General features: G+C 39.5%; 1 long non-coding RNA gene across 1 annotated transcript in view; it reads right to left on the reverse strand.

Annotated features, from left to right (window-relative positions):
• The window catches only part of LOC120441207, a 28,656-nt gene extending 12,036 nt beyond the window's left edge, over window positions 1-16,620 (reverse strand). The window contains exons 1-2 of the long non-coding RNA XR_005613883.1: window positions 16,492-16,620; window positions 13,881-13,964 (exon numbers count right to left, since the gene is read on the reverse strand). This is a non-coding gene — a long non-coding RNA (uncharacterized LOC120441207). The remainder of the gene's footprint in view (window positions 1-13,880; window positions 13,965-16,491) is intronic.
• Window positions 16,621-17,806: the final 1,186 nt, after the last annotated feature.

The following is a 17,806-nucleotide window of genomic DNA, read 5'->3' on the forward strand; positions in this document are numbered from 1 at the left end:
GTAATTGTGATTGTCACTGCAAATATTCCCCGTCATTTTGATATTAATGCAACCGTTCACCCCTTGGTGTTTTTTTTCCTGTAGAATGAGGCATCATTACCCTGAACTTAAGCATTACAGTCAGTTCTGCTGGATTGTATCATTGTCCAGTAGACTTATTTTTGCTTTTAGTATTTTTTTTATCCCCCTGCTATGATCTAAATACAAAAATTCCTAGGTTTGGTTTAGGAAAAGGTTTTTGGTTAAGTTTTGGTGTGAGACTGGGCAACTTCACTTATTCTATCAAATCATTTTCACTTCAAAACATGTAATCTGCCCACAGGTTCCTAACCCTTTGCTTGGCTGATGATCAAGAGAAGCTCCAAACTCTTTCATTTCTATGCCAACCAGACTCATTTCAAGTCAGCTGTTACCCTGAACCTTTGGTTTAGCAATATTTTCTGGATACTATCATAACCTCTGAATCATCATTATTCCAGTTCAATAGTTACTCTACTCATGGCTCCCTCACTCCTCCATAAGACTGAAAACAAAAAAATATATAAATAAATAAAATAAAGGCGATTTATGGGGTGGCATGTTTAGCCTCAAAGGTGTTTTATGGTCGGACCTGGAGGGCCTATTTAGGAGGCACTGCGTGCTCTGTCCTGACCACAGGTATTGATCGTCAGCAATGGCCATGGCGTGGCTGACTAGTTAAAGCCCTGCATGTGCCCTCACAGGGAGATGAAAATGAGGCCTTTGTGTGTAATGATCTGTGTATGAGCAGGGAGGGGAGGCCACAGAGACAGAGGAGGAGAAATTAAATCATTCCTTTGCTCTTTCAGGAGAGGCACTGCACCAAGCCATGCTTGGCTGCTTAATGTGGGATCTGTTTTTGAGAGGAAAATTAAAAAGAGAGAAAGAAGGGAGTTAGAGAGCAGAGGAAAGAGAGATAAACGGCTGGATGTGGAAAAAGTAAATGAGAGCATCCTGATTCGGGGAGCTGTGTGTGGATGTCCCTAATGGTGTAGGCTGATGTGTGCTGTCTGGTAGCTGACCACCACAGTTACAACTACGGTTACACTGGCTTCTACCGATCTCACACCAGGCCCTGCCAGCATAGAGATGAACGCACTCAATGCTAATTGGCAGAAAACGCTGGTGCATAACAAGTGCAGTGGAGACGCTGGTCTAATTTGAGAAGGGGTGAAACGATGGATAAAATGCTTTTAATCGTACGAGGCATTTTCTTGTCTGTGAGACAGTGACTGCAGCCTTCTCTCCATCCTCTGGAGAGCCAAGAGAGAAGATACACATGGTTGTGAAGCCACACGAGTCTCACAATAGAGAAAACAAGCACTTCCTCAAATTGGTCAGTTTGCAAACAGCCAGGTTGGGAGAGCTGTGCTACATCTCTACTTTACTGTGAAGTCATTAGTCACAAAAAAAAGAACAAAACTTGAGTCACTCGATTCCACTGTGATTATGACGTTTATTGATGGGCTGAATTCATGAGTAGTCTACAAGACACGTGAATTGGACAATCAAGCAGTGTCAAAATGACTGGAAAAATAGGCGTAGTTTGGGAAAAGAGTGGCACTTCCTTTACAACAGTTGAATGAATCACCTTAAAGCACAGTGATGGTGGGTGTGAAGGCGCCAATCATTGACAACAACTGACACTGTACTGTATTCACTGCTGTAAGTAAAATGATTCAAAAGATTTTTGTGGCACATCGTGAACAAACAGAATCAAAAAAGGCAAGAAAATAAGCTGGAAAACTGTATCCTCTGCCTTGAGTGAAACACTACAGATTTGGGGTTTGTGTTAAGAGATGACAAGGTTAAAAAAAGAAAAGAAAAGAAAAAAAACAACAACTGTGGAAACTGAACTGCTAGGGTTGCACGAGACCCTCTGCATGACCCCATCCTCAAAGCCTCTAACATCCACCCCACAGGGGCGAGTGCCTGTTCATTTTACCTCACAGGCCTCATTAACGCAGCCCTCTGCCATCATTAAGACGTTTGCGGTTAAATTAATTGAAAGACAGATTAAAAATAAATTAAGAAAAATGCGTTGCAGAATGCCTACGTGCACTTCATAAATCACCGGGGCAAAGCCAGGAGCCGGCTTCCCATAATTAACTGCAGACTATTTATTTTATCCTGACGGTATAAATTAGAATTCAGACGCACAGATTATATTAGGGCTGTCTGCCATGCGGAACTGCTGAGGGGTGTGCAGAATATTTTAAGGATACAAAGAGGAGAACAGAGAGAGAGAAGAAGAGAGGGAGAGATAATACGTAGAAAGGCAAACAATATGTAAATGCATACAAAGCAGAAAGATAACATTTGCGTCCCATAGAGAAAGAATTTACTCAGGCAGTGCATAAAGAAACAGCAGACAAAGCAATTAACAATGACAATCAAATGCATGATTAAATGAAACAACAAATGCCTGATTAAATGAACTGTGCCAATTGTTCCATCGACTCCTCATCGGTAAGAGCAGGATACAAATTCAGCTGCAAGTTTAACCAACGCTCCTTGTACACACCGGTGATCAGTAATAGAGCTGGTGACATAATACTGGCTAGCCCTTCTCCTCATTCTTCCCTGCCGTTTTCCACCCTCCTGTACCCCAACCTGACCACTTCACATGCAAATGCAAACTAAACCTCTTTTGCCAGTCAGTCTCAGACACCCCCCACAGACGCACTTGTGTCTCAGTCTCTCTGTTGCTATCTGTTCGTCTCTCTATGCTACAGTCAGTGCTAGCCACACACTGCCTCCTCGTGGGCACAGTGCCCAGACTGGCATGAAGCCAGACCTGCTCTGCCACACTGGACTGGCAAAATGCTGCCTCTCTCTCTCTCCACACTCCAGATTCCCCACACATCCTTTCACCAGAATGCCTCCGGCCCTCTCCTCCTCCTTTCCCCGTCTTTATTCTGCACCACAGCTGAGATCAACACTTTGAAAGTGTGCCCTCCAACCACCCAGAGAAAAATAATGCTACCACTAGCACTGCCAGGGAAGAAATAAAGAGCTCACACATTTGAATGCTTGGCTATTATGCAATCACATTGAAGGCAAAACCTAGTTATCTATAAACAATGTTACATCAAGGTAGCGTATCAGGTATTAGGTGCATAGTAGGGGGATATGAACAGGCAGTGTGAGCCCTGATATGTATTCAGCTTTGTATGTTTTTATGAATCAACACAAAAAAGCAACTTGATCGTTCTTGTTTGGTTTGACTGTACACTTCTAGGTGCGGCAATATAATGTGGGACTATTTTTGATTAAAAAAAAAATATATATATATATATATATTTAATGTTCACAGCTGCCCACAGACAGTGGTATATAGAGGCTGAATTTAAACACAGAATATATCTAAATAATGATAATAGTCCATGTAAAAAAATGCATACACTGTTACTCAGTGTGTAGTACACTTTTTCTAATAAAAAGTGTCAAAAGAAAAATTTTATGTCAGCAAAAGTGTATGCAAGTTAGCAGCTGCCATTTGATTTCACAAGTGGTGCAATAAAAACTGTCTTTTCTACAGTCAGCTTCAAAAATCAATTCATACAGACTGGATCATACTTTTATGTCACGTCTGCAGCGGACTCCCTGATTTTGTTATAGTTATTGTAGCTTCCCACTGCACCTTCAAATTTCCTGCTACCTGTTTCCCGCTCGCTGTTGATGTTTTTAAACTCATCACAAATGAGCGAAGAGGAAATTCTGGCATTTATAACTGGACACAATAACAAAATTAGGTAGTGTATCTTTAAGAGGGCTTTGTTCCCCCCATTGTCTCTACAAATCTGCAAGTTTCCCACTGTGACAGCCTCTCAGAGGGAGACTTGTGCACCGTGCTGCTCTCAGCACAGAATCCATTTAAATCCTACTGTTTCACAGGGTTAGATCTACTTCCCCTCTGAGCATAATGTCAATTTCAACCGATGTGTGTATGTGTGTTGTATATTTGTGTTTTGATTTTGGAGAGTTCTATATTTTTCCAGGACTATTGGAGGGGGGGGGGGGTAGGGGGGGTAGGGGTAGAGGTGAAGGTAGAAAACAGCAAGTCGTGATCAAACTGTGCTGATGGTGGCTGGTTTGCTGGCTGGCTCGGTGTCAGTTATGCGAGGTGTATTTTAAGTATACACATTGCACAAACCAATCACTTGATCAGCTACCAACATTGCTGGAAATGCCACATGAATTACCGAAACTTTACCCGGCCGTCGTTTGCAAGGCTTATATCCCAAAATACTAAGAAGGGTTTTAACAGTCATAGCACGAAAAAACAACCAGTCTGCCTCAGATGTATAATTTGGTTTCCCCGGTGAGTAAAAAGCCTTGGAGGCGAGTGCATACGCAGCAGTCATGTTTGTTAAGATACATGGCTAGAGTCGGCCTTTCTTCTTAAGCACCAGAAAAACCAGTAAATCACCAGCAAAGAAAATAAATATATACTTATTACATTCTGCACACTGCATATATTCACCTCCTTAACATATTGCACAGGCACAGTATAAATGTGCAGTGCTGCACATGGGCAAAAACATGCCATGAAAAATGACAGCAGGGAGGGGTAACTGCAGACCTGGAATATAATGGTGCGGTGGAGCGGAGGAGAAATAATCATACCTAGTGGTGGGGGAAAAGGGGTTGGGGGGGGTGGGAGGAGCAATAGGAAGATGAGCCTGTGCCCTGTAGCAGGGAAATGGAGCTCCACTGCTCTGATGCTAGACGCCTGATTCCCCAATAACGCTGCAAAAGAACTCCCTTTAGCATAAAGCAACAGCAGGCAGCATCTGTACTCAAGAAATACATTTCCTTAACACTCCATAACCACATGACGCACATATTCATGTTGCAACACTAGACCATGTATTTAAAGCCGATACCGTGGTGTCATTTGAAAAAAGACAAAACATGCTTAATAAAATTCAAAGTAAACTATCAGACAAATTGCAGCAGTGACACTGATATTCCAGCTGGCATCCATCCTTCATAGAGAGCTACAAATCAGTCAGCAGTTCCCTCTAAGGCCTTTAGGTGTCTCTCTTTCACTTCGCATTGCCCGAGCGCTCTCTCTCACTGAACGGGGCTCCTCTACTCCCATCTGCACATAATATATACACCATCATTTGAAAATGGCAGCTTTTTGAAAATTCACCTTGATTATCAGACATTAAAAGTGACTTCTCCAGAGCTGAGTGTCTGGCTAGGGGGATGGCTGCAGACAGCAGAACAATGCAGCAGGCTTGGTATTAATGCCTGGCTGTGGTGTGCAGGGAGGAGAGAGGAGCCAGCCCTTTGTTCTCTCCTACAGCCAATTATTTTTTACGTGTGCCTCTTTTCACAACAACAAGAGAGAATTTAATTTTAATGCACTCTCTGGAAAGAAGGGGGGAAAAAAAGCATCTAGCTACACTTTTCTTAAACAGAGATGGAGACTAGCGTCAGCAGTTAAGTATATGTGCACACAATTCTGCATGAGGCAGAGACGGATGACAGGGGCAACAAGAATGACATCAACCCAAACACGCACAGCAGCATGAATCCTCTCATGCAATATGCTAAAACACACACACAGCCTCAGTCCTGAACCCATACCAAAACACAAGCGTATGCAGCCCCACCCTTACGAAACAAAGACCAAAATAAAAATACCCTAAAACACCATTATTTCATTATACAGCATAATGGTGTTGCTGGAGGGTGGGGAGGGTTGCATATTAGCATGTGCATACCCAGGACATGATGATAAAAAAGCATGCTGTAAAAAAAAAAAAAAAAAAAAAAAAAAAAAAAATAGCAAGGATTCCTGATCAAATGGCATGAAAAATAAAAACCTAGGATCATTGTTGGTAGGTATGTGGCCAAATATTTTTCTAATTGGAAGGGCACTTTATCTTGCTGTCAGAGAAGCAGTAAAAAGCAGCGCTGTTCCCAGAAGGAGAGGAGCACAGCTTGCTGGCCTTTTATTAGTGCTGGAGCTCTGATATATGCCTCTGCTCTGGGCTTTCATCAGGAACCTGCACCTAAACACATAAACAGACGCGCACATACACACAAAGCATAGTTACAAAGCAGCCAGTTTGCGGAAAACCCATTGCAACTACTGTTAAAGAATTCAGCTGTTATATTTTATAATGTCCAATCAGCATACACTCTAAAGTAAATTACAGCCAAAAAGTTTTCTACAACAAACTGATGATGCCAACAGTAACTGGGGGCATTTTTCAGGTTTACAGTGATAATCAAAAAATAAATTAATAAATAAATGAGTTTAAACAAAAACAAAAATGAATTCAAATCCAAAAACAACAGAGCAGTGTGAGCAAATAAACGTCTCTGTGCAACCACTGTAAAATGGTAGTGCAGTAACCCAGCAGTGTAAAAATGATTAAGTCACTAGAGAATAAAAGATCACAAAATAAAGCAAACACACAGAAGCACTACAGCACAAACTCTTAAATATGCAGTTCATGCATATTTTTTTTTCTACACAGAAGCACTAAAAAAACCCCAAAAAAACAGACTCATACTGACAGACGCACGGGCACATACAAAGATAGTACAACAGACACACACACACAAACAGAACACATGCACAGGCACGCACACACAGCCACACTAACAACACACTGGCTAAATTAAATTTCAGTCCTTGGGCAGACAACTAAACTGCTTGTGTGTGGGACCTACTCTACAGCACAGCAAAACCAATTCTCAGGAGATGGTGAAATTAAAGGGCAGAATCCTGCCTGTTTATGGTTCTCACTCTCTTCTTCTCTCAATCAAATGTTTTATTAGCAATCATTGGTCCTAAAAGTCATGTTCTTGGGAGGCAGCTGGCATGATGACAGCAGCTGCTGGACAGACAATACCACTTCAGCACAAACCGCTCCTAATTATTTACAACTGCGCGAGAAGCCAGAGAAAATCTCTAATTAACCACAAGACAGCCGTGTGACGAAGGGTTATCCGTCCTGGTGCTTCTGTCATGTAAATGTTTTCAGAGAATATCAAATGCAGTTTAAATAATCGTCAAAACTGAGTCTGCATATTGGAAGCAAGTAGCAGCTAACCAAGCAGAACATGTATAGCAGTTCATAGAAAAGCCCAGCAGGCCAGAGAGTGTCTGGCTGAGCCAAGAGTAAATATAAAAAAAACCCAACAACAACAACCCGCGATCCCGCAATGGCAATAATAATGTGAACAAAACACTAAAATAAAATAAGGCTATATGGAGGATGCCCTAACACAGAAAATCACTATTTTGACTCTCTTGTGTAAGCAGCTGGGAGAACTGTACCTGCTGAATAAGGCAGCCTTGTTGGGCACTCTGCAAGTCATGCTAAGGTCTTTGCTCAAGTCTCAAGTCAGAAGAAAGCAAAACAATTAGATTTCCACTGTCCTTGCTTTACAACAACAACTTATATTTTGTATTTTACTTTCTTACAAAATGCATTTATGGAGATTTTCCAATCCCTGTTGCATTGTTAGATGCTATAAATCTATTTAAATTAATTCAGTGGTTATTTGCACTTAAAGGGAAAATAAAGGAAAATGAACATGCGGTATGAAAAAAAAAGAGGCAAATGCAGTGGGTTATGTTTGTTATGTTAACCATCTGTATGTGAAAGTGCATACATATGTATGCACATTCACATGCACGCGATGACCTCCTCGATTTGCCTGTATATTGTATCACTGAGGCATCTCTTTCCCCCTCCAACCCCCACCTTTCACTACTCTTCTCTCCTTTGGTGTCTGGAAGCAGTAATCTGTTCCTGAGCTAGCGCTGCTGGGATTAGGCAGCGACTGGAGATAGGATATATGCGTCATTAAAGCAGGAGGGCACAGTGTTGCAGCAGCACAGACAAAGTCAACAAAGGTGACACGAAGATGGAGGAGACAAATACCAGAAACCCACATGTGCCCACACACGTGTAAAAAAAAATGCACATGTGCGTGAATAAAAACAAAACCTCTACTGTATGCCTGCAACAGCGTGCATGCATAAAATCCTCTTTTCTCTCACATACAATTTCCTAAACCTCCAGTGAATAAAATAATGCAGTGTTGCCATAATGGATAACTGAGAGAGAGGCGATGCACTAAACCTAAGGAACTAATGTGAAGACATGTACAGTATGTATTGCTGTAGACATCACAAATAACTATGAATATTCTGTGCAGTCATGCTGGTGCTCTTGCCTGTTTACCACGCTGCAGATGCACCCTTCTTATGAAATGCAACAATAATTTCATTGTTTTTTTTAATAAATAACCACAACAGTGACAGGATTACTTTAGCAACCTAGGAACTCACCGTTATTAGCAATTACCGTGTAGGCTAATGAATGCACGTTTTCCATTAATAATAAAGTAAACATGTCCAGGATGAGGACACAGGAAAAACATTCAACATCATTTTAGATGCCAGAATTAGATCTATGACCTGTTTAAGTAAAATATAACACATTTCCTCAAAAATTAGCAGTAAAATCACAATTTACTTCTTTTTTTAAAAGAACATTGCTCCCGATCTGTCTCTTTTATCCTGGCACTGTATAACTCCGTCATATCTTTGTGGTAGCTAATGCTCATGGTCCTTACATTCAAGCCCCACTAGGGGACTTTCTGCAGTCTTTCTTCCACGCCGTTACAACTGAACAACAAACTCACTTAAGTGCAGAATGACAGTTGCAGTTCATAGTCTTTGATCTATTTGGAATTACCAGGACTTTTTAGGATGTTTATCTGAATCACTTAAGCTGTGCCATATCATATTGTCCACAAAAATACCTATATAGTTTTTTTGCAATAGGAAAATAGTAGTAATAGTAGTAATGGCATACCCTTAAGTTTCCTAAAGCATACAACAATGAGACACACCCAGGCATGTCTGAGAGAGCCACAAGAGCCACGTCTCAGCCTCCAATGACTATTCAGAACCTAACAATGAGCTGGTTCAACAATCTCCAACAAAGTACTTTGCAAAATATGCAGAAAACCGTTTCTACTGAAGGTGGAAACAACAAACTTGTTTCGCCAGTTGAGGCAAAAACACACCGTCAAGTACAAACAGGCTATGAAGGAGGAGATGCTAACAGCTGGTGATGTGCAACCCAAATGTAAACAAATGACCGAGTGTCGCTGTGGCACTCACTAGCTGCACTCCATATGACAGGAAGTGCAAACAGAGTATGGAAATTAATGATGTGGGAATGTGGTGGAAAAGCAGGGCTTTAAGCAGCTGGTTAAAAAGCTCGACCCAAGACACGGCATCACAGGTAGAAAAATATTTTTCTTTTATTATGTGACGATCCTGTGCAGCTTCTGAAGAGTTACAAGGTTAAATTAGTTATTGTTAAGCAGTTCTTTTATATTTTTACTTAAAACTTAGAGGGAAAACATTACTTAGGCTACTTTTGTGCTTGACTTATGTTCTGCCACTAGATATAATGCTGCCGCCACTATTGCACTATAATGCAGCTGCTGCTGGCACCTTGTTTCAATAGATTCATATTTCAAATTAGGAAGTGTGTCGTCAATGACAGTAACTCAATGGAAAAGAAAGATACACTTCATTTACTTACACTGCTGCTGCCTGCAAGCTGCAAACATCAATAACATTTTTTGTTTTTTCAGAAATGTTGTATCTCGAATTTTCTTCAAATATTGCAATACGATTTTGAGGATATATCGTCCAACCCTATAAGTCTAGCTGTATGTCTAAGATTTATAACTCTATAAGTCACAATCATAGAAAATGTTTTCTGGAAGTCATCACTTAATGAGTACAGAGTAATCACTGACAGCCCAGGCAGAAAAAGCAAGTGAACTTCTCTCCTGCTGTTTTCTCCAAAAGCTATTTAGAGTCAGGTGTTCCAGTTACTGAGATGCTCTAATAGGAGCAAAAAAGAATAGGAAAAGAAATTGTTTTGGATGATTGTGAATTTCCCTAAAATTGTAACTGTTAAGGTCTAATGTCATTGTATGTTTTAATATGATTTACTCCGTGGCCACTTTTTCTCATACAAAATTGCTTCCTTGAATTATTTTAACTTCTAAAGATAACTGAAGTAAGCATGACTTGTATGAGAAACATGCAACTTGGGAGGGGATGTTTTCATTGAGTAAATCACAGTATTCCTATGTGATATTCAACATGTACATTTCATTAAGTTTTTCTGTTTCTTTTACATATGAATTAGATGGAACTGTACGTTGCAGAGGTGTCACTCCCTACAAACAAAGTCACATGAAGACTGGTTACTGCTCTTCTCTAGAATAATTGGTTTGGGTGGACCCTGGTTTGATCACAGCAACTTTAACAGTAGATGAAGTTCTCTAGAAATACATGAATTGTGAAAAGGCTGCGACAGAATTTATAAAGACCTGGATGTTCATGTATCCACAATAAGACAAACATGCAAAGCAACAGCAAAGCTCCTGCCAAAATCTATACAGCACAGTAAAATCTTTAATTATCTACTTTTTTTAAATGAAAAACAAAACAAAACATTTCAAATTTCTGAGTCCACTTAGATGTTCTACAACACATCTGGAGTTAGTTTCTATGGACCAAGGGGAAAAAAAACAAGATTTACCTTTAAGAAAAAGAGCCTGCAGATCACCAGCCCCACCACCAAAACACCACCTTTTAAAGGAGGAACCACCATGTTTTAGAGCTCCTTTGCTATGTTATCGCCTGGATGCCCTGCAATCAGCGAGGGAAATGTGAATATCAAGAAATTTTTACAGGAGGATGACAGAGTAGTAGTCCACAGCAAGAAGGTTGGAGGAGGTCGGGTGATGCAGTAAGACATAACAAAAATATAAATATAATAACAATTTTAAAAAAATGAATAGAATGGATAAAAAAGAAAATTTGTGTTTTGAAATGTCAACTCAGAGTTCTGACCTTAAACTAACTGAAATGCTGTGGCATGACCTGAAGAAGACTTTTTGGTCAAGACACCCAGAAATATTCATGAGCACAGCTGAAGCAGTTTTGTAGTGAGAAATGGTTGAAAATCCCACTGTATCATTATTAAACTCTGATAATAAGCTACAAGAAACAAATGATGGCGATATTGCTGCTAAAGAAGGTCCAACAGACTATATTCAAGAAAAAAACCCATACTTTTTACAGATTGCACTGCAGTTGCTTGATGTATTCACTAAAGACAAACTACAACTATTTGTTTTACAAGTTTACTCACACTACATTAGTCTATAATCGTGATTTAAATGATGGTCAAACCAGATTTTATCACTAATTACTGGAGAAATTCTGGTCATTGTCAAATGTTCTCAAAACCTTCCTTGCAGTTGTCATTAAAAACTGGATGAAAAAAACAGAAAGGTGGGGGAATACTGTATTATTCTGATATCCTGAGAGTGCGACCTGGTGATTTACCATCTCCAGTCAATGAAAATTAATGGCAATCTCATCATGTATCTGCCAGTTCCTGACAGAGTAAATGCCTGTTTTAAATGGAAAAAGTCACAAACATTACACTCATATGCGATTTAAAATCTAATTTCAATGTAATCTTCCTCATTGAAAAACCAAGGGCATTAAAATGGAGTTGTCCTGGTCCCTTTCATTACAACAGCACAGTCAGACAAACAGGGAGGGAAATGACAAACTGATGAGGTGGAAAGTGGAAATGCTGTTTTTTTTATATCTTATCTAGTAGCAATGGCTGAGGCGTTTGAAGCCACCAAGAAATACAGAATACATACAAAAAGGTGAATATTTTGTAAGTATTTTGCAAAGTGTGCATTATTTATTGTTTTCTAACCCTTACCACATTTTTTATAACAATGGAAACAGTTTTAACCAGGTGTGTCAAACTGTGGGCTACTAGAATTTTGTCTCTTTTTTTAATGTGTGAATGATGAATTGCTGCTACAGTTTTAAACAAAATAAAGCAAAAATGATTATTATTCCACTGATAGCTTCTCTTCAGCATTTTAAAATACTCATGTTTCACACCCTGTGGAAATTCTGTCATTACCAATTGGCCTACAGAGAAACTAAAACTTCTGTTCCTCTGTTCAGACTATCATAATACATCTAGAGCAGATTGGCACTTTGATTGCAGGCACCTCTTTGAGCTCCTCGTGCAAAGGTTTGGCTAAGGCATATTTGCACAGCTGACCATGAATCATTTTGTTATAGGCTTCACTGAACGAACAGCTTGGCTGCTGTTGCTGAACTTTTTGTTCGTGCTGAGGGGATACTTTCTGTAAAACAACTCATGTTTCTATACATGTTTTAACTGGCAAATGAATCCAACAGGATAGTAGAGAAAACTGGCAAATATAGTTTTGCAAGGATTCATAATGAAAGAGATGCAAAATCTCAGATTAAAAATAACCAGAAAAGAACTCAATGACTAACAAAGTTTTCTAAAGAACAATACAGTGCATGGTCAGCATCCCGTTAAATTGCAGGCAGACACTAGACCCACTTTGAACCTCTTACATATTATCAAATCAAATCAAATCAAATCAAATCACCTTTATTGTCACATCACATGTGCAGGTACACTGGTACAGTACATGCGAGTGAAATTCTTGTGTGCAAGCTTCACAAGCAACAGAGTTGTGCAAAATACAATAACGTGCAACAAGCAAAATATAAAAATGGTTAATCTAAAAAGTAATAAATATATGTACCATATATAAAGGTATATACATTACTGAATGTGTGTACTAAATATGTTTTTCTACGTGTGTGTGTGTGTGTGTGTGTGTGTGAGTGTGTATATACATGTTTTACAAATGAAATAGAGTAAACAATAAAATAAGATATATAAAATATAAAATATACAGAGGTAGGTATGTGCAAAACAGTGGCATTAATGTACAGTATGGAGTGCATAATGTTTCTATTACCATAGATTCAGGTGTAACCATCCATTCAAACCACTTGCAGCATTTCACATTTCCAGAATTTAGCAGGAGAGCAGATTGCACTACAAAACTCATGCTGAACTTCTTCTCAAAAAATACTATAAGGCTGGCAGAGATTGTTTTGCAATAAAAAAAGAAAAAAAAAAACATTTTTAATATATCCTGTATGCTCATGCTGCTGCAAATAGCCTAGAATCTATGAGAAATCCCATGTATTCATTGATGAGCCTTGGCTATCTAAACTCACAAGATGCACTGAGAAGAAAAAAGTATTAATAGAAAAGAATAATACAAATAAGAAAACTCCCAACTTCTCACACTAAAAAATTTCACACTCAGTCCTTGTCCGTGACAAAAAATACCTGTGATTGGTCAAAGACTATTGTGAACGGCCACATTTTTCTAAAGCCTGAAAACTGATGCAAGAGGAGATGCTGGAGTCTAAAACCATCTCAGACCATTTAAATTATACTATGTTTAAATGTTATGTATTTTTGTTTGTACACTTACACAAAAAAGATGTTTCTTATCCATGTTTTAACTAATGAAAAAAAAAAAACAGAAAAAATATGGTGAATAGTAGAAAATCGTTTGTAAGTCTTTTGTAATTTTGCTTAAGCATTTCGAAAATAACATCAGAAGAGCAAGTAAATCTTAACCCTATAACCCAAATCTATGCTAGGCTCTTACTAAGGCTAGACGAGCACTAAATATTGCCAGATTCGTAAGTCTGTGAGAACGTAAGCCCAGCGTTAAACTAGTCAAATATAAAACAGCTACAGCAAGCAGTATAATCTCATACCAAAGCCTGTTTTCTGAATGTCTCCTCCTATATTGTTAAGTTTGTGTACTCCTGCACAAGGGGATGTATTTTGAAGCATGTGCATGGAGCGTGCTGGTCAGAAACTATGGTGGTGAATTCTTCAAGATCTGACCTGAGAGCTCCACTTCTGCTGCTTATACTCCATTAGTGCTTCAATTCTCTGCTCCCATTTGCACCAGGCATCCATTACCTGCAGCTAAAGAAGATGACAGAGAGAAAAGATGGTGTTACTGTACTGCAGAACATTACAATTCAAATGACCTATACAAAACAGCACATTTGATATTGGTGTCATTTATTGGATTGGATGATTCAACTCTGAAGAAACAGAACATAATGGCAATTTAATATTTTATTCATTTAACAAACAGGGACATATGGAAGAACCATACATAGCCACAACAGTCTGGCTCCTCCTCCACATGCTGGTAACCAGCTTGGTCACACAATGCTGCTCGATGACGTTTGTTGCAGCGAATGTTTTTGTGCTAGTTACTCTGGCTCAAACAGCATGCCCAAGCTGATCCCTAGAGTTCGGTCCAAGACTGTGGAGATATGGGATTTATACTGGTTTCAGTCTCTCATCTCGATATGTCTCTGCATTGAGATTGCTTTCAATGATGATAAGCCTTGTTTTACCAGTGAGCGAGATGCCGCCATACACCACACTGCCTCCACCAAAAGCTTTTTCCATATCAGTGCAACAATCACAATAATGTTCTCCACGTATTCTCCACATTATGACCCAAAAATCCCACTGCCGAAGATAGAATTTGGATTCAGTGCTGAAGTTAACGTTCCCCCACACGTTTAGGTTTCAGTGCACATGTTGCCAACACCAGCACAAAAGGGCCAGATGGTGAAAGGCAATGGCAGACCTCCTGGCAGTCCTATGAGACCGGAGTTTGGCTGTGTGCACTCTTTTCTGGATTGTCTGGGTAAAGACTCGTCGGCCATATTGTCTTGCAAGCGTTGACTGTAAATCTGTAGAAGTCTGCCTATGGTTCTGAGAGGGTGAGGAAACAGTCTCGTTGTAGTGCCGTCTTCTTGGGACACTTTGCGGCTTGTCTCTGACATCCCCTGTTATATGGAACTTCATTTTGGAGATGGTACTAAAGCTTACTCCAAGTAATGCTGAAACTTGGTTTTGGGGAACTCCAGCTTGAAGTTGCCTTATGGTATGGCCCTAACGAGGTCAGTCAATCGTCAGTCAATATGATGTTAAGATGTTTGGCAATGGCAGAGACGATTTGGCAAGTTTTTCATGAGTGCAACCCAAACACTCAACTCTGTTGCTTAACCAAGAAATGCATTTTCCTTACAAATGTGGCTCCATTTAAAGGGAAATAAACAGGCCTTTCAACAGTATAATATTTATTCCCAAGAAACATTTTTACAACAAAGATAAAAATGTCCTTACTTTTTGTGCTAAGCTCATAATATTGATTTCTATTTATTCTACAATACCGTAACCCTATAAAAGCTGATTTCAAGTTTAATTCAGTTTAGTTCCTAATGGACATAATTAAATCTACAGTAGCCAAAAATCTAGTGAGGGAAAAATGCCAGAATTTGAAAATAGACAGCCTGCAGTTCCCCTACACCACTAACAGATCAGCCCTGGCAGGTGCTTAATTTGACTAAAATTGAATTGGTGGTCAGATTTTCTTCTTTTTTTAATCCAGTCTTCCAGATGAAACTCATCTGCTTAATCAACTGGGATAGGCCAATGTAGCGAGTGGTGACTTACACTGTCTAAAACCTAAAAACATACCCCAGAGGAGCTGCCGGAGCCTGGATTCCCTCTCAGACCACACGAATTAAAATACATTTAAAGGTTATTATGGATTTTTTTTTTTTGATGAAATGATGAATAATGTGTTACCTGTTTTAATTCCAGAAACAAATTACAGTATGTTACTCCTATTGTGTTTCAATGAGAGAGACTAAAGGATTTAATAAACATGGTCAATGATGGCTGTAAAAGTAGTATGAAAACTAAGAAATTATGGGGAGCAGGTAAGACAAACAACAAAAACGTTTCCAGCTGAAAACACTTAAAGTATGACCATATAATACAAACAGTCTGTCTCCTGGGGATTAGCAACAAGTCAAACAGTCCTCTCAGAACAGTCAGGGAACAAGATTTTTTTGTTAAAATTTGTTTAGTTTTTTTATTTCCAGATTTTTTTTTTAATTTTCTTTTTGAGGTGGCAGGAAGCATTTTATTCTCTATGGCTAACAGTTAAAAACCAAAGGCATCCATAAAATCCAGAAAGTTGGCTGTATATATTTGTGAATTTGACTATTTGCCAAAATGCTTGTTGATTCCACTGCTACAGTATACATCTTCTATACTATATGCAACTGTTTGTGAGATAGAGTGAATCCTTTCAGAAGAAAAATTGCATTCTGCATAAATACATTTAAATTTAAAGTAAAAAAAATTTGCACTTAATAACGTGCTTTTTAGTCCTATAAATATACAGTCACTTTATTTCCACAGCAAAGCTACCCAAGTCTAGGTCAGATGGCATCAGAAAACTGCATTTAATCAATACGAAGCAACAATGGGATGAAAATTATTCAATGTGCTTATCGAAATGTTGTTCTTCTTTAAAAGTATGACACAGATAGGTGCATGAAGCATAATGGGTTTGAGTCTGAGGCCTACTGGAAAAAAAAATTACACAAAAACCTTTGCTTAGCAGGGAACACTATACCTGACTCTGCCGCTCCTGGGCCTGCTGAGTTGGACTCTGTAGCTGCTTCTAATTTTGCTGCATACGACTGTTCCTCTCGAGATCCAGTCAGCTCTCGTGTAGGTCGGGCAGCAACTGAGAGATCCTTGCTTCAGGATGTCCAGCTACTAAACCACAAAGGAGGCAGGGCGCCGAGAAGAAGGGAAAAATCAATCCAGTGCACAGAGACTACACTGTCTGTGCAGCCAAACTGTTCACTCTGTAGCTAAGGCTAAAATGCACCATGGTTCCCGATTCTCCAAGGTAGATACTCAAAGATTCTCCCATGCAGGCAGAATCCTGTGCTTCATGGGCAGGCCTATGGCTTTGCTAAATCTGTCATGACTGTAGCAGAGGATGAAGCTTCATTTTCTTATTTAAATCTAATGCCTCTTTAAACAAACATTTCAAGTGCACACACCGAATTAGTAAACAATGCAATGCAATGGCTTAGATGGAACCTTAGTCGCTGCATTGCCTTAGTCTTGAAAAAGGACAAGGCTAAAACTGTCTGAGCAAAGATTCTCTCACACAAAAGATTTCTGAACAAAATAACTTTTAGAAGATAACACAAGAGTGTTTTAAGTGTAACAATATGTGGAAATCCTGAAGCAACACACCAAACACAACTGCTTCAGCATGAAGTCTCGCAAGGACGAGACAGACTGTAAAACAGGACACAAACAAACATTTTCCTGACCAGTAAGAGTGCCAACCATATTAAACAGGCCGCTAATTAGTATAACCTTCTTGTGCTAAATCACAAGAGGTGAAGGCAAGGAGGGGGGAGAGAGAAAGAAAGAGAGAGAGAGAGTGAGAGAGCGAGAGAAAGAGAGGAAGAGGAGGGAGCTTGGGTGAAAGGAAGGGAGGACAGCAAACGGAAGACAAACAAACCTAGATCGTAGGCTTTAGACCAGTCTGCCTGATGCTGCTGCAGTGTCGCTGATGCAGAGGGAGTCCCAGGCAAGATGGAGACTCAAACAAGACCCAGGACAAACCACACAGAATACTCCATGAAACCAATCAAAAAGAAGAATTAAAAAAATATTTTATCCCCATTCCTTTTTCTCGACGAAGCTCTGATCTCATCTCACTGTCCGTTATCGCTTCTCGGAACAAGTCAAACAAGTCTGACGGTTATTCCTGAATTAAAGATAAAAATTATGCAGAAATCCATTTCACGAAATCGCTTAAAACGTGTCTCATCCGTTAGCACTCTCTTTCTGTGTGCGATCCACACCGATAACCCTGGTCTTGCTTTCTTTCTCTCACAATCGCTCCCTCTCTCTCTATTCTC

This window comes from Oreochromis aureus, linkage group 1 (genome assembly GCF_013358895.1).
Source record: "Oreochromis aureus strain Israel breed Guangdong linkage group 1, ZZ_aureus, whole genome shotgun sequence".
Classification (NCBI taxonomy): Eukaryota; Metazoa; Chordata; class Actinopteri; order Cichliformes; family Cichlidae; genus Oreochromis; species Oreochromis aureus.